The 11,341-nt window shown below is 38.7% G+C and overlaps 2 long non-coding RNA genes across 5 annotated transcripts; one reads left to right on the top strand and one right to left on the bottom strand.

Moving 5' to 3' along the window:
* Positions 1–1,810: 1,810 nt before the first annotated feature.
* LOC131255537 (uncharacterized) lies at positions 1,811–8,494 on the bottom strand. Of its 4 annotated transcripts, XR_009176144.1 has the most exons (9): positions 7,908–8,494; positions 7,714–7,871; positions 6,997–7,448; positions 6,785–6,872; positions 5,131–5,376; positions 3,454–3,638; positions 2,569–3,371; positions 2,414–2,473; positions 1,811–1,943 (listed from the first exon to the last, which is right to left on the bottom strand). It is a non-coding gene; the product is annotated as an uncharacterized LOC131255537 (long non-coding RNA). The 4 variants fall into 4 exon arrangements; XR_009176143.1 differs by having other exon boundaries at positions 2,569–3,638; positions 6,761–6,872; XR_009176142.1 differs by having other exon boundaries at positions 2,569–3,638.
* A 636-nt stretch (positions 8,495–9,130) lies between these two features.
* On the top strand, positions 9,131–11,057 carry LOC131256368 (uncharacterized). Its single transcript, XR_009176775.1, has 2 exons — positions 9,131–10,219; positions 10,755–11,057. It is a non-coding gene; the product is annotated as an uncharacterized LOC131256368 (long non-coding RNA).
* The last annotated feature ends 284 nt before the right edge of the window (positions 11,058–11,341 follow it).

The raw sequence follows: 11,341 nt of genomic DNA, 5'->3' as shown, positions 1-11,341 counted from the left end.
CTATAGTGATGATGATGAATTGATGGAAACGATCAATAAAAACAACATGCACCTGAAGTTCAGATGGTTTGATGACACAAGCACAACCACTTCAGCCTCAACAAGCTCTAAAATTACAGAAGAAATTAATTCCATCAGAATGATTGAATAGAAACACAAAAAAGTAACAAATATATATCAAGTGCAATTTTAATTGCAATCAATGTGACACAATCAAGTTGCATTTTTCTTAGGAGACTATCAGATGGATTATAACCAAGAATGGAAACAACTTTTATCTAAAAGCAGGTTTATCTATAAGCATCCAAAGTAGATGAAGAATGCAAATATTGCAATTTAGAGTCGTAGACTAACTGTAATTGTCGATTACATGGATGACCCAACAGATTGAATTATTGCAATTATGTTCAACTGAACATCCATATGTCAAATGCTTTCCACACAAACACAAGAAATGAATGTAAATATTCAGCTCAATCAAGAGATGAGATTTTTGTAATAACATCATATTCTTGCAATTAACTATGTGCATCCAAACAAATCATCCATGACAAGAATAAAAGCAGCTTGCTTTTCAAGTACAAACCAAATTCACTGAGTTTATGCAATCCTAGGAAGATTTAAAGAATATCAAGGAGCACCCAATGGTTACAGTAAATATATCATTGTCTAACCATCACAGCCGATTTAACTGATTGAAATGAAAAACAATTAACAAAGCCATGTGAACTGAAAATGGTACTAAACAACTTCCAAACCATTTGCGGTATGGCCCCACTTTTGAAATGAAACAAAATTAACAAAGCCATCCTGGTTTTCCCTGTAGACAATCATTTGCGGTATGGCCCCACTTTCTGCACCATCTGGATGATTACGAAAAGTCCCACTTTGGGTCGGAAAAGAAGGCGCTGTACATGAAATCTGCCATACAACGGGTGAAATCGCCCCTAATCCGCCGAGAGCAGCGACAGTTGCAGGCTGCTGTAACAAAAAAAAAAACCACAAGATGCTACCACCACATCCGCAGTCACCGGTCCCTGCAACAAGATCTGCCAGTGGGCCATTAGCCTCCCGAGAAAGCTAGAAGTGGGCCAGACCTGGACATGTCCTGCCACTACCATCCCTACCTTTTTCATCTTCTCTAGTTGTTTTTGCTGATACTCCAGCCAACTCATCTTGTATGCAACCTATACACATTGTGAAAGATGAGTGAAATTGATTGATGAGAATAGAGAAGGAGATGGGAGTTTCTCGTAAGTGGGCCTCACCAGATCATTGAATCCTGCCCGTAGGGAAGCTCGTTGCTGTGTGCGAAGCTTGATATCCATTGGCTTATCTTGGAGATATTGCATTATATACATACCCAGGAAATGCAGTGGATGAAGCAGAAAAACTATCTGGTGGTAGTTCCCCTATGTTCAGGATCCATCAAGTCGGTAAAGTCCGAAGATAGGATCGCCTGAGCAGCTCTGAATTGCAAGAGATCACTTCTCATTTTAGTAGTACTTTCTTTTTCGTTATTTTGAAAATCATCCCCATGGTTGTCTTCTGCATTTCCCTTTGGATCTTTTATCCCCAGTGATTTGTGTCTTGGAAGCTTACCCTGAAGACTAGATTGAAGCAAATCTGAAGATTAGGAAGGATAGGCCTGCTCCATTCGCAATTTTCTAGGGGAAAGACTCTCTTGAGCAATTGGTTTTTTAAGAATGGACAGGATCTGGCAGGCTGAAAAGGGGGGAAACTAGAATTAGCTACACATCATGGTAGTATGGTACTCATGTGTTACCTTGAAGGGCAGTTTGAATTTTTGAATTTTGTCCTAGTGTGTTACCTTGAACATGATGGATAAACTTGTCCATTTGTTTGAACCAAGATTCAGCATATTGGTACTGAAAATCATCACCCATTGTCCACATGATGTGATTTGTACGTGTCACATTTGCCTGTTCATCAAAGCCAAATAAAATTACAATAGAGGGAGTGCATAGAAGTATTAGATTAAATGCATGGGCTGCATTGTACTCTTATCAGAAACCACTAGGACACTTCATATATGCATTGTTCAACATTGTAGTCATATAGACGAGGATCATCCTACAATTGTTCCATGATAGCAATGAGGAGATACAGTTACAACAAAATCCAGATGAATACATGAGAACTATCATAAGAAGTAGGTACCTGTATAGGTGAAGATTCATCATTGAGTTCAAAATGGAAACCATTTGGAGGACTATAATGAACAGGAAAGGCACTTGTGAAAATCTGGTGGTTGGACAACATGATATGTCAGGAAACTATAGAAATTTAAAATAATAAATAAATAACAGAACAAGAACTTGAAGTCTCATACCTGAGAAGAAGAACCAAAAGTCTTTGACCCACGCCATATAACTTCAAGTGTTTTATCCACCTTAGGCTTTGCCCTGTCCTGGTAATCAATCCTTGCAAAGTATAGAGAATCGAAACCAAGCTACAAGAACAATATAACCAATCAGATAATAAGTAATTTGTTCAATAGACATCTGAGAGTATTGACAAATGGATTTTTTTACAAGAGAGAAGTACCAGATCCTGATGCATCATGACATCCATAATGTCCAGATGAGACTGTCTGTACAAGTTGGATCCATGTTTCTGTGATCCAGACCACTGACTTGATGGGCCGTACAGTGCAAGGAAGAGGCCTCAAAATCTTCACATCAGAAGATCCTAGCCTTCCAATCTTTAGCCTTTTATAGCCTTTTTTCCCAAACAGTTGTTGCATTTCTTCCAATCTGTAAGAACTTAGGGCATCCCCATCCACAATGGAGCCCACCATATCAAAAGTCTGGATATCTGGCATAAGCCCCACTTGTAAAGACCGGCGTAAGTGGCGTACTGGACACTAGTCATGTCATGATGCGTCAGGATCCTGTAATGCTCTTTAAAATAATAATAAAATCAGTAATAGTGTTTGACATCGGCAATAATATGTGGCTGATGGCAACACAATCATCATTAGAGGAAACAGATATGCATTGACAACAGATTAAGACCACATACAGTGAAGAGTAGAAACAAGAAACTATATGCAGAAAACTGTTTTGTGCTTTGTACAATTTACCAATAAGAGAAATATGCTCAGCTGCAAATAGTAATCAATCAGTTCAATCAAGTCAAAGATAACCCCTCAATCTATTTCACAAAAGCAGCTCTGTTTCAAGTTGAAAATGTCATATATGAGCCATCATTAATTGAGCATGACGTTGAGAATTCTTCAGAAAAGACAACAGAAAAAATAATAATAAAGAGATCTTGGAGCTCGGCTTCAGTTGGATTTCGCCAAAGAGATCTCGTCATAGTACACAGTTCTTTGGTAGTGATGCAGCCTACATTAAAGAACATCAAATTTATATTAGCAAAATACTAGTGTTGCAATTATAATTCAAATACCACACAACTACATTTTACCTGTTGATGCAAAAGTCTTGATAGCAAAAAAAAAATAATAATAATAATAATCACTCTTCTTCATTCAATATGTCTCCAGTTGAACACTTGCCAAATCTGGCACTTGTCTAGTTTCAAAACATCAGAGTGTGTCATATCAAAGGGTGCTATTGGTATCACTACCAAATGTTATAGGTATCGCTGAGCTGGAGATAGACGGAGAGAGCGAAAACATATCAAATGGATACAACAAATAAGCAAACGCAACATAAACATAAACAAAGCACAACGATAGAAAACCCCCTTCTACAATAATGACATACTACAAGGCAGAGAGACAGAGAGAGAGAGCTGCAATGTGGCCAAGTCACTAAAATACCAGGGCAAGTCGTGTAACATGCTGTGCCTCGGCCCTGGATATTCAAGTAGAAAACTGGATGACAGCTGAGTTCTGTTGGCATGAGCCAGCCAAGTAATACCAAGTCAATGCAAATGAAAGTTAACTCAGAACATGGCTGTTCTGAGTTGATTTGGGTGTCCCAAGTCAACCAGCTGAGTTCACAACAATGAGTCAAACCATATAAACTGCAATCCTGCAAAAATCAGAATGCCAACAAACAGTTGAAAGAGTGATTTTGTAGATGTACGAAGCTAATGAGAAAATGAGAAATGAACTTGCCTGTGTTAACGTTGTTGCATCTGCAATGACAAATGGCACATTCACAAAGCGAGCTAATGTTTTTGCAAGCAATGTCTTCCATGTCCTTACAATTAATATTACAGTATGTAAGTGAGAGGGAGAGGGAGAGGGAGAAAGAGAGATAGTGAGAGGAAAGAGAGATGGAGAGGGCAAAAGAGAGATAGTGAGAGGAAAGAGAGATGGAGAGGGCGAAAGAGAGAGTTAGAGGTCAAGAGAGATGGAGAGATAGGGTTGGAAATCGCAGGGAGAGGGAGACCCACGGGAATAAAATACAGATTCTGGTTTTCTTTTTCACAATTTTGGGGGTTTTTTGATAGTGTAGGAATGGTTAGCATTAGAAACGGCTTAATGTTGTACCTAAACCAAAGATGCAACCGTTCCTGATTAATGATTTTGGTGTAGTGCATGTAAGTGCAAAGGTAACTGAGGAGCCTATTAATAAATTAAATAAACAATTACTGCACTAAATATGTGATAGTTAACAAGAGAAACAGACACTAAGACCTTAGACAATGACATGTGAAGATAGAATCACCAAAAACTTTGACATGGTCACTGGTCAAAAGCATTCGGGAAGGAATAAATTGACTGAAAAATGACTGCTGCTTGTACATGTAAATGTAATGTAATGATATGCACCTCCAAACTCTTCACAAAGATAGATTGAAAATTATAGTGAATTCTTGCTCCACCAGAAAGTTCAGAAGTTGACATTTCTTCGTTTTTCCCCTCCAATGAAGAAAAACCTGTAATGAACAGACCATTTATCTATAAATTTCAGCAACAATTTCAAACAAAGGTACACAGCACAAATATGAAAAAGAGTATGCAAAATTGATTTTTGCACACCACCAATGCTGATTTGCATAAACCCCATATATACTACCTCAAATCCCAAAATGTAAATGGTTGTATGCAAACCCAATCAAGGTAGTTGCGGAAATCAATGACAGCAAGACCTGGATTTATAACAGCAGCTTCCAGTTCAAAAATATTACCAGCTTGGCCATTTGTCTCTTCCTTGGGGATCCCCAACTCAGACAAGATCGCTTCAAGATATGCAAGCTCCTTTTTCTTCAATTCCTTCTTTGAAAGCTTCCTTCTGTATCTTTGGGTACCAGAGAAGCTGATGGAGGCTTCTTTACCACCAGCTCAGTAGTTACAGGAACCTCAGGCTCCGGTTCATGCTCTTCCTCAACATCATCGTCATCTTCATCAAGACCATCCTCTTCACTTTCACTTTCCTGCACATCACGGAGACAAACAGCACTTAAATTTGATTTCAAGACCATCCTCTTCATTTTGGACTCATTATTTTGAGAACATTTTATGGAATTGTAGAAGGACATGAGAAGATGAAAATGTTTTCTTGCTTGTCCACCCAGGAATAACAGCACCTATATTAACAGTGTTTCTCACTTTGCACAATAGACAGCTGAAATTTTTTATTGAAGCACAGAAGAAGATATAAAGAGGAGAACATCCATCCAAAAATTCGAGCTAGTGAATCATGCCATAAATCTGTTAAAGTGAATCTCTGGCAGTGACAAATAGCATGCTCTAAGGATTTCATTGTAGCATAAGCACACAAGGAGAGAGCCCATTATGAGAATAACGGGGAGAATATTCTTTCCTAGAGAGCTTGCTCTCTAACCCAGCTGGACACACATATTTACTACCCTATGCATGACCAGCACATGCTACACAATTTTATAAGTAGCTATGCATGACCAGCACTGCCTGTGAACCCAGCACATGGCAAGATTTGCCATAACCAGAACAACGACAGGTGAACAAGTAGCTAAAGAGAAACAGAGCCAGCTGGCAGAATAAAAACAAACAAAATATCAGCTCAACAAATCCATGCATTGCCCATACCATAACACCCACTACTTGAAGCCAATCCTACCCTTGTCACATGCTTGGAAGAGCTCTGGCGTTCTTCCAAGCATGTTATCCCAAATTTTATGTTAAGAACATATCCAAAACGTGCATTACAAATACACAATTTTATAAGCAAGCGTCCACCATTTCAGCATTTTCATGATGAAATCATTCACTATGATCATACTCTTTTTATATGCTCAACTGTAAGAGCTTTGTCTTTGCTACCAGCCATACTACTAAAGAGGACCTTGGTACTTCCATACTGTTGGAGCCAGGCCTCCACACTCAGTCCCTCACTGCTATCTCTGATAAGTTTTAACATGAAGTCAAAAGATCCAACTGCAATATCTTGGTTACTTCTTGAAATTCCCGAATTCTATAGAGGCTCCTTCAGGTGGATAAACTCATTAATTTCACAAAGTTTCTAGAAAAAACAAGGTTCCCTTCAAAGCCATGATTTTGCATGGTAATGCATATTGTTGAAACATTAAAACTGGCATTGTCAGCACAGCTAGAATCACAGAAAAGTGACATATCATCTGGTTCACTGCAGGTGAACCTTCAAACTGACATTCTCAACAGTTACTCACTCATAAGGCCACCTTCTCAAGCATCATGCTTAAAGCTTCAAAAGTGTGCAACAAAACAAGAAAAAAAAAATGGAATTTCATCTTTCCTCCAGAAAAGAAAAAATCAGGGAAAAAAAAAACAGCAAACAATATAAACTATCAAATGCAGTACTCTGAAAAGCAGCAAGGAACTCACGGACAGCTGGAATGCACTGAAAAGCATGCAAACACAGTCACATCAGTGACTTCAGGACTTAGGTCGCCAACAAAGATATTGAAGTGGCCTGAAGCACATGAAAACAACAACAGAGAAAGATTAGTAGAGAGAAGCACCACGGTGTGCCAACCGAAACAACAAATAAAGAACAGTAAAAGAGAAAGGAAACAAGTATGGAAGCAAATACTAACCTAAAGTATCCTCCCTCTGGCCACTGGCATATGCCCAGTTCACCTTGATTGCCCTACCGCAACTGTGGAAGACAGAAGCCACCATTCGAGAATCAAAATCTAAAATATGTTATGAAGGCAATGAGATTTTAAAGATAAGCTTCCTTGCAGCTATCGTCCATGCAATGTCATGATTGTAAGAGAAGCTCTCCTCTTCTGCACAATCAGCTTTCGGCCCCATGAGCTGTTCTCCCACTTGTTCTTCACATCTGCAGCTTCCATAGCAGCAATCAGAGACTTCATTTTCGGGATTCTAGGAATGTCAATCTTGAGACTGTCTCATTTCTATTTGGACTACGTTCTGTATTCTTTTCCACCTCCCCATTCACTATGGCATTTTTACAAGCATCAAGAGTGCACTCTGCCCACGTCATAGTTGAATGGGTTGCATGCATGCCATGCTACCACCCCCCCTGCACATTGGAGAAAACAATGGCCAGCTGTGAGCCACCTAAGAAAATCAAGCCTATCCAACCATCACATGGCCCACACCATAGAAATATTTTTAAAAAATGCAGTCCAAGAGACAATGTTCCTCTCAGGCATATTGTCGAATAGCTTATGGGCATGTGCCAAATCTTCACACCTTGCATACATATTTATTAATCCATTATTCATATATAATATTTTTTTAAAATAAAAAAGACATTGAAATTGAACATTCTGTAGGTGATGTACCGTTCACATGGTTTCAAAGTTCGGCAGCAACCAATGCCCAGGCTTGGATTCTCTGAGCCCGCCATGATACCACATGGACTTCATAATGCACAGGACGATCTCATTAGTGCTCATGATTTTCTCTAGTTTTGTGTTGCTGATTTCTAGAAGGATTGATTCTAGGGTGTAATGACCCGGAAAATTCAGGGCGTTACATAGGGCTTTGGTCTATTTGATTGGAGGAAGAGAATGCCCTGAATCCAATGCATATAGAAGGGAATAGTGGTAAAACCTAGATTTTCAGGGTTTCTTCTGCAAGCGGGATGCAGAGAGGAGGCGCTGAAGGAAATATTTGAGGATTCGTGAGGAGAGGGTTCGTGAGAGGAAAATATTTGAGGATTCATGAGAAGAGGCTTTTGGAGAGGAGAGGGTTCGTGAGAGAGAGAGAGAGAGAGAGAGGTCCATAGGGTTTTTATTTTTTTGTTCCTGACTAATCAACTTGGTGGCCGTATGAATGTTTCAAACAGTGGTCACTCAATCCCCACATTTCCTTCCGTGAGGCCCACTTGAATTTTCGATCCAACTCAATCTTACCCTAATGTTCTAAAATGATCTTTCAAAACAGATGCACGGTGTGGATCTCTCATAAACATCATGGTGGGCCTGATCTTAATTAAGTATTTAGAAATGCACTGTATCTTTGTACTCAGAAACGGTTTGAAACCGTTTTGTATTAGAAAGGGCTTGAAACCGTTTCTGAACCAAAACTATAGCCGTTCCTAAACAGTAATTTTGGTGTAGTGACGGTAAGGGTCATATCGAGTAGGTGTTACGCGAATAACACCTAATCCACATACCTGTCACATATTCCCAGTGAGTTGTCATGTCATTGGCTTCAAGGTATGTAAGGGCCACTCTTTCTTTTTTTTGTGATGATCCGTTGTGTCCATTCCAATGAGGTAGATCAGATGATCATGTGAACCAAACCATTAGAAATTCTTTTAATAGTCCATAAATATAGAAATTATATACTATTGAGGCTTCGTCAGACCAGCCTACCACTTAGAACGGTCTCATTTTTTGGGCTTCTAGAATCCCAGTCATCCAATTGTGTAGTTTTTCATCAATTGAAACAGGACTGTTGCTCCTTTCTTCCTCTTCTTTTCCCCATTTTACTTTAACTGTCTGTTTGCAAGCTGCTAGTGCAAATGTTAATATATTCCAATATCTTGATTTTTAGCTACAGTGCATGCACATGGTTGCGGCCCATGAGATCAATGGTCTTGACTATCCTAAAAAGGGCAGTTTTTTTGTAGATTTTGGGCACAAATGACAAAGATCTTTACTTGTCATTTAGTGGGTCGTGCATGCAAGAGCACGTGTGTGCGTGTGTGTCGAGCTCTTTGTGCCCCACCGTGATATGTGTCAAACATCCACAACGTGTATTTAGTGGGTCCCCTCTAGGTTATGGGATACCTAAAAAATCAGTTGTATCTAGAGCTCAAGTAGCCAGTACCATGTGAAATGATGACTAAAACATCTAAAAGCACTTGATGGGGCAAACCTGAGTTTTAGAATGGCCTTAAAGTTGGTGTGACCACTCATCCAAGTAGGACAGACGCAATGGATGGGCAAAATATGTGAACCACATCTCGATGGACCCTATAAACAATCAAGAAGATTTCAATGGGTGGGCATCCACTCTTAACTGCTGTTTGTAGTGTGACCCAACTAAGTCATGGATTAGCTTGATTTTCGGCCCATGGCTCACCATTAAAGGGTGCATGTGATTGATGGAGGTGGATGTCTGACACATCACAGTGGGCCCACACAGCTCAACCTCATGGTAAGCTCCTACCAAGTCAAGGTCATAGTACCTGTATGAATGCATGCATGCGCTTTCATTTCTCATGAATATTTGAGTATCACAAAAACAGAAATCCATAAAGTTTTAACTGCACCAAATGTCAGCTCTCATTTAGTTTTGTTGATTGTCTTGGTGGCATTGCAGTGTGTGAGGCGCACATTTGAGGAGAAAGATGTAATGCAAGCATACAACTGACTGAAATACTTTGCGATGATTGTTGCAGTCATCGCGAGGACTGCTTATGAAATCCTAAGGGGGAATGAATCGGAGCTGGTTAATGGCTGGAATCAAAGAAATGATGCTCATAACGGAGTTCCAAAATGTTCAATAAGAAATGATTAGGCAAGTGGGCAACTAAAGAGTTTGATAGCTAATGGGAACTGTTCTAAGGATAGGGTCATTCACGTGACAATTATTTGTGATGATTTAAAGAACAAACTTATGTGAACTACAAAACAGTTTTATGTGTTGACTACAAGGACAGGTTAGAAATCCTTTCTTAAAAAGCTAGGCAGTTCATATGAACTTAGAATCTTTGTTTTTATGAAAGAATTTTTATTTTTATTTTTTGTTTTTAGTTGAAGTCATCAGCCTGATCTTTTTAATTGGTTTCATTATCAGAATCCCCTAAAATGGAGTTCAAAATAGCAACATATTAAGGTATGTCGCCTTCTTAGTTTTTGTCATGTCATAGTTTAAGTACTTGAACTGTAATGTTTAATAAATTCCTGCCTGTTGAGTTTTCTCTTTGACTGAGTGAAGAAGAAGAGTGGATTTCGTTTTCTGTTCTTCTTTATACTTGGAAGTTGGGTTTAATATTACTCAAGTCATTAGGGTATAACCCATGTATGGAGGATTTCATGTTTCCATGCTTGGGACGCCAACCAAAAACAAAGTTCTCAACCTGTGACTGGTCACGATGTGAGCTTTTGTGTTATTTGGATGGCAAAGAACCATCAATTCCACAAAACAATTGTTAACATTTTTTATGGCTGTTGTTGTTCTTGTTGTTATTGGGGCTTGTTGATGAATAGTTTTCATTGTTTTTTTCATTTTTGATGGTTAAATTCTTCATCACATACCATTAATATCATAATGTCAAGTCAGGAAAATGACTAGAAATTCTTTACTTTTTTTCCTTTGCTAAAATTTTAACTGACATGTTTTTAATTGTTCTGTTTCAAATTGTTACAAGGGAAAGGAAGTGCGTTCTGTGCTGGTGGTGATGTTCTAAATATGGCCTATTTCGTAATCACCAGTAGGTGTCTCTTTTCTAGCCTGCGACGAATCCTTTAATGACAAGATATAATACATTGCAATAGATTATTTTTTTTATTTTTTTTGGTGACATTAAGTCAATGTACTGAACATTTTATGAAACTCAGTTTTGGATCTTTGTTTGATGATTTTTACTCAATTGCTATGGACTATTTCCATTTTTTGAAGAAATGAGAATTGTTAATGACACTCGTAATGCTTGGTTTTTTAATTAATCAAATCGTGGGAGCTAATGATCTAGGATGTTTGTCAGGCAGGTACACAGTGAAAGAAACACGGCTGTATTTTGTTCTCTCTCTCTCTCTCTCTCTCTCTCTCTCTCTCTCTCTCTCTCTCTCTCTCTCTCTCTCTCTTTCTCTCTTTGACAGTCTTCTGATCCATTTTGGCTATTGGACTGGAATCTTAGATTTGGTTAGTCATGTACAAGTTGTTTATATGTTGGATCAAATTCGTGCCTTAGAGAATGAGATGCTTTTGAGAATATGTAATCAACATTTTTTAGGT

The sequence above is a fragment of the Magnolia sinica genome, chromosome 9, assembly GCF_029962835.1.
Source record: "Magnolia sinica isolate HGM2019 chromosome 9, MsV1, whole genome shotgun sequence".
In the NCBI taxonomy this organism is placed as follows: domain Eukaryota; kingdom Viridiplantae; phylum Streptophyta; class Magnoliopsida; order Magnoliales; family Magnoliaceae; genus Magnolia; species Magnolia sinica.
Note: the sequence above shows the minus strand (reverse complement) of the source record. Positions and strands in the feature narration are given on the sequence as shown.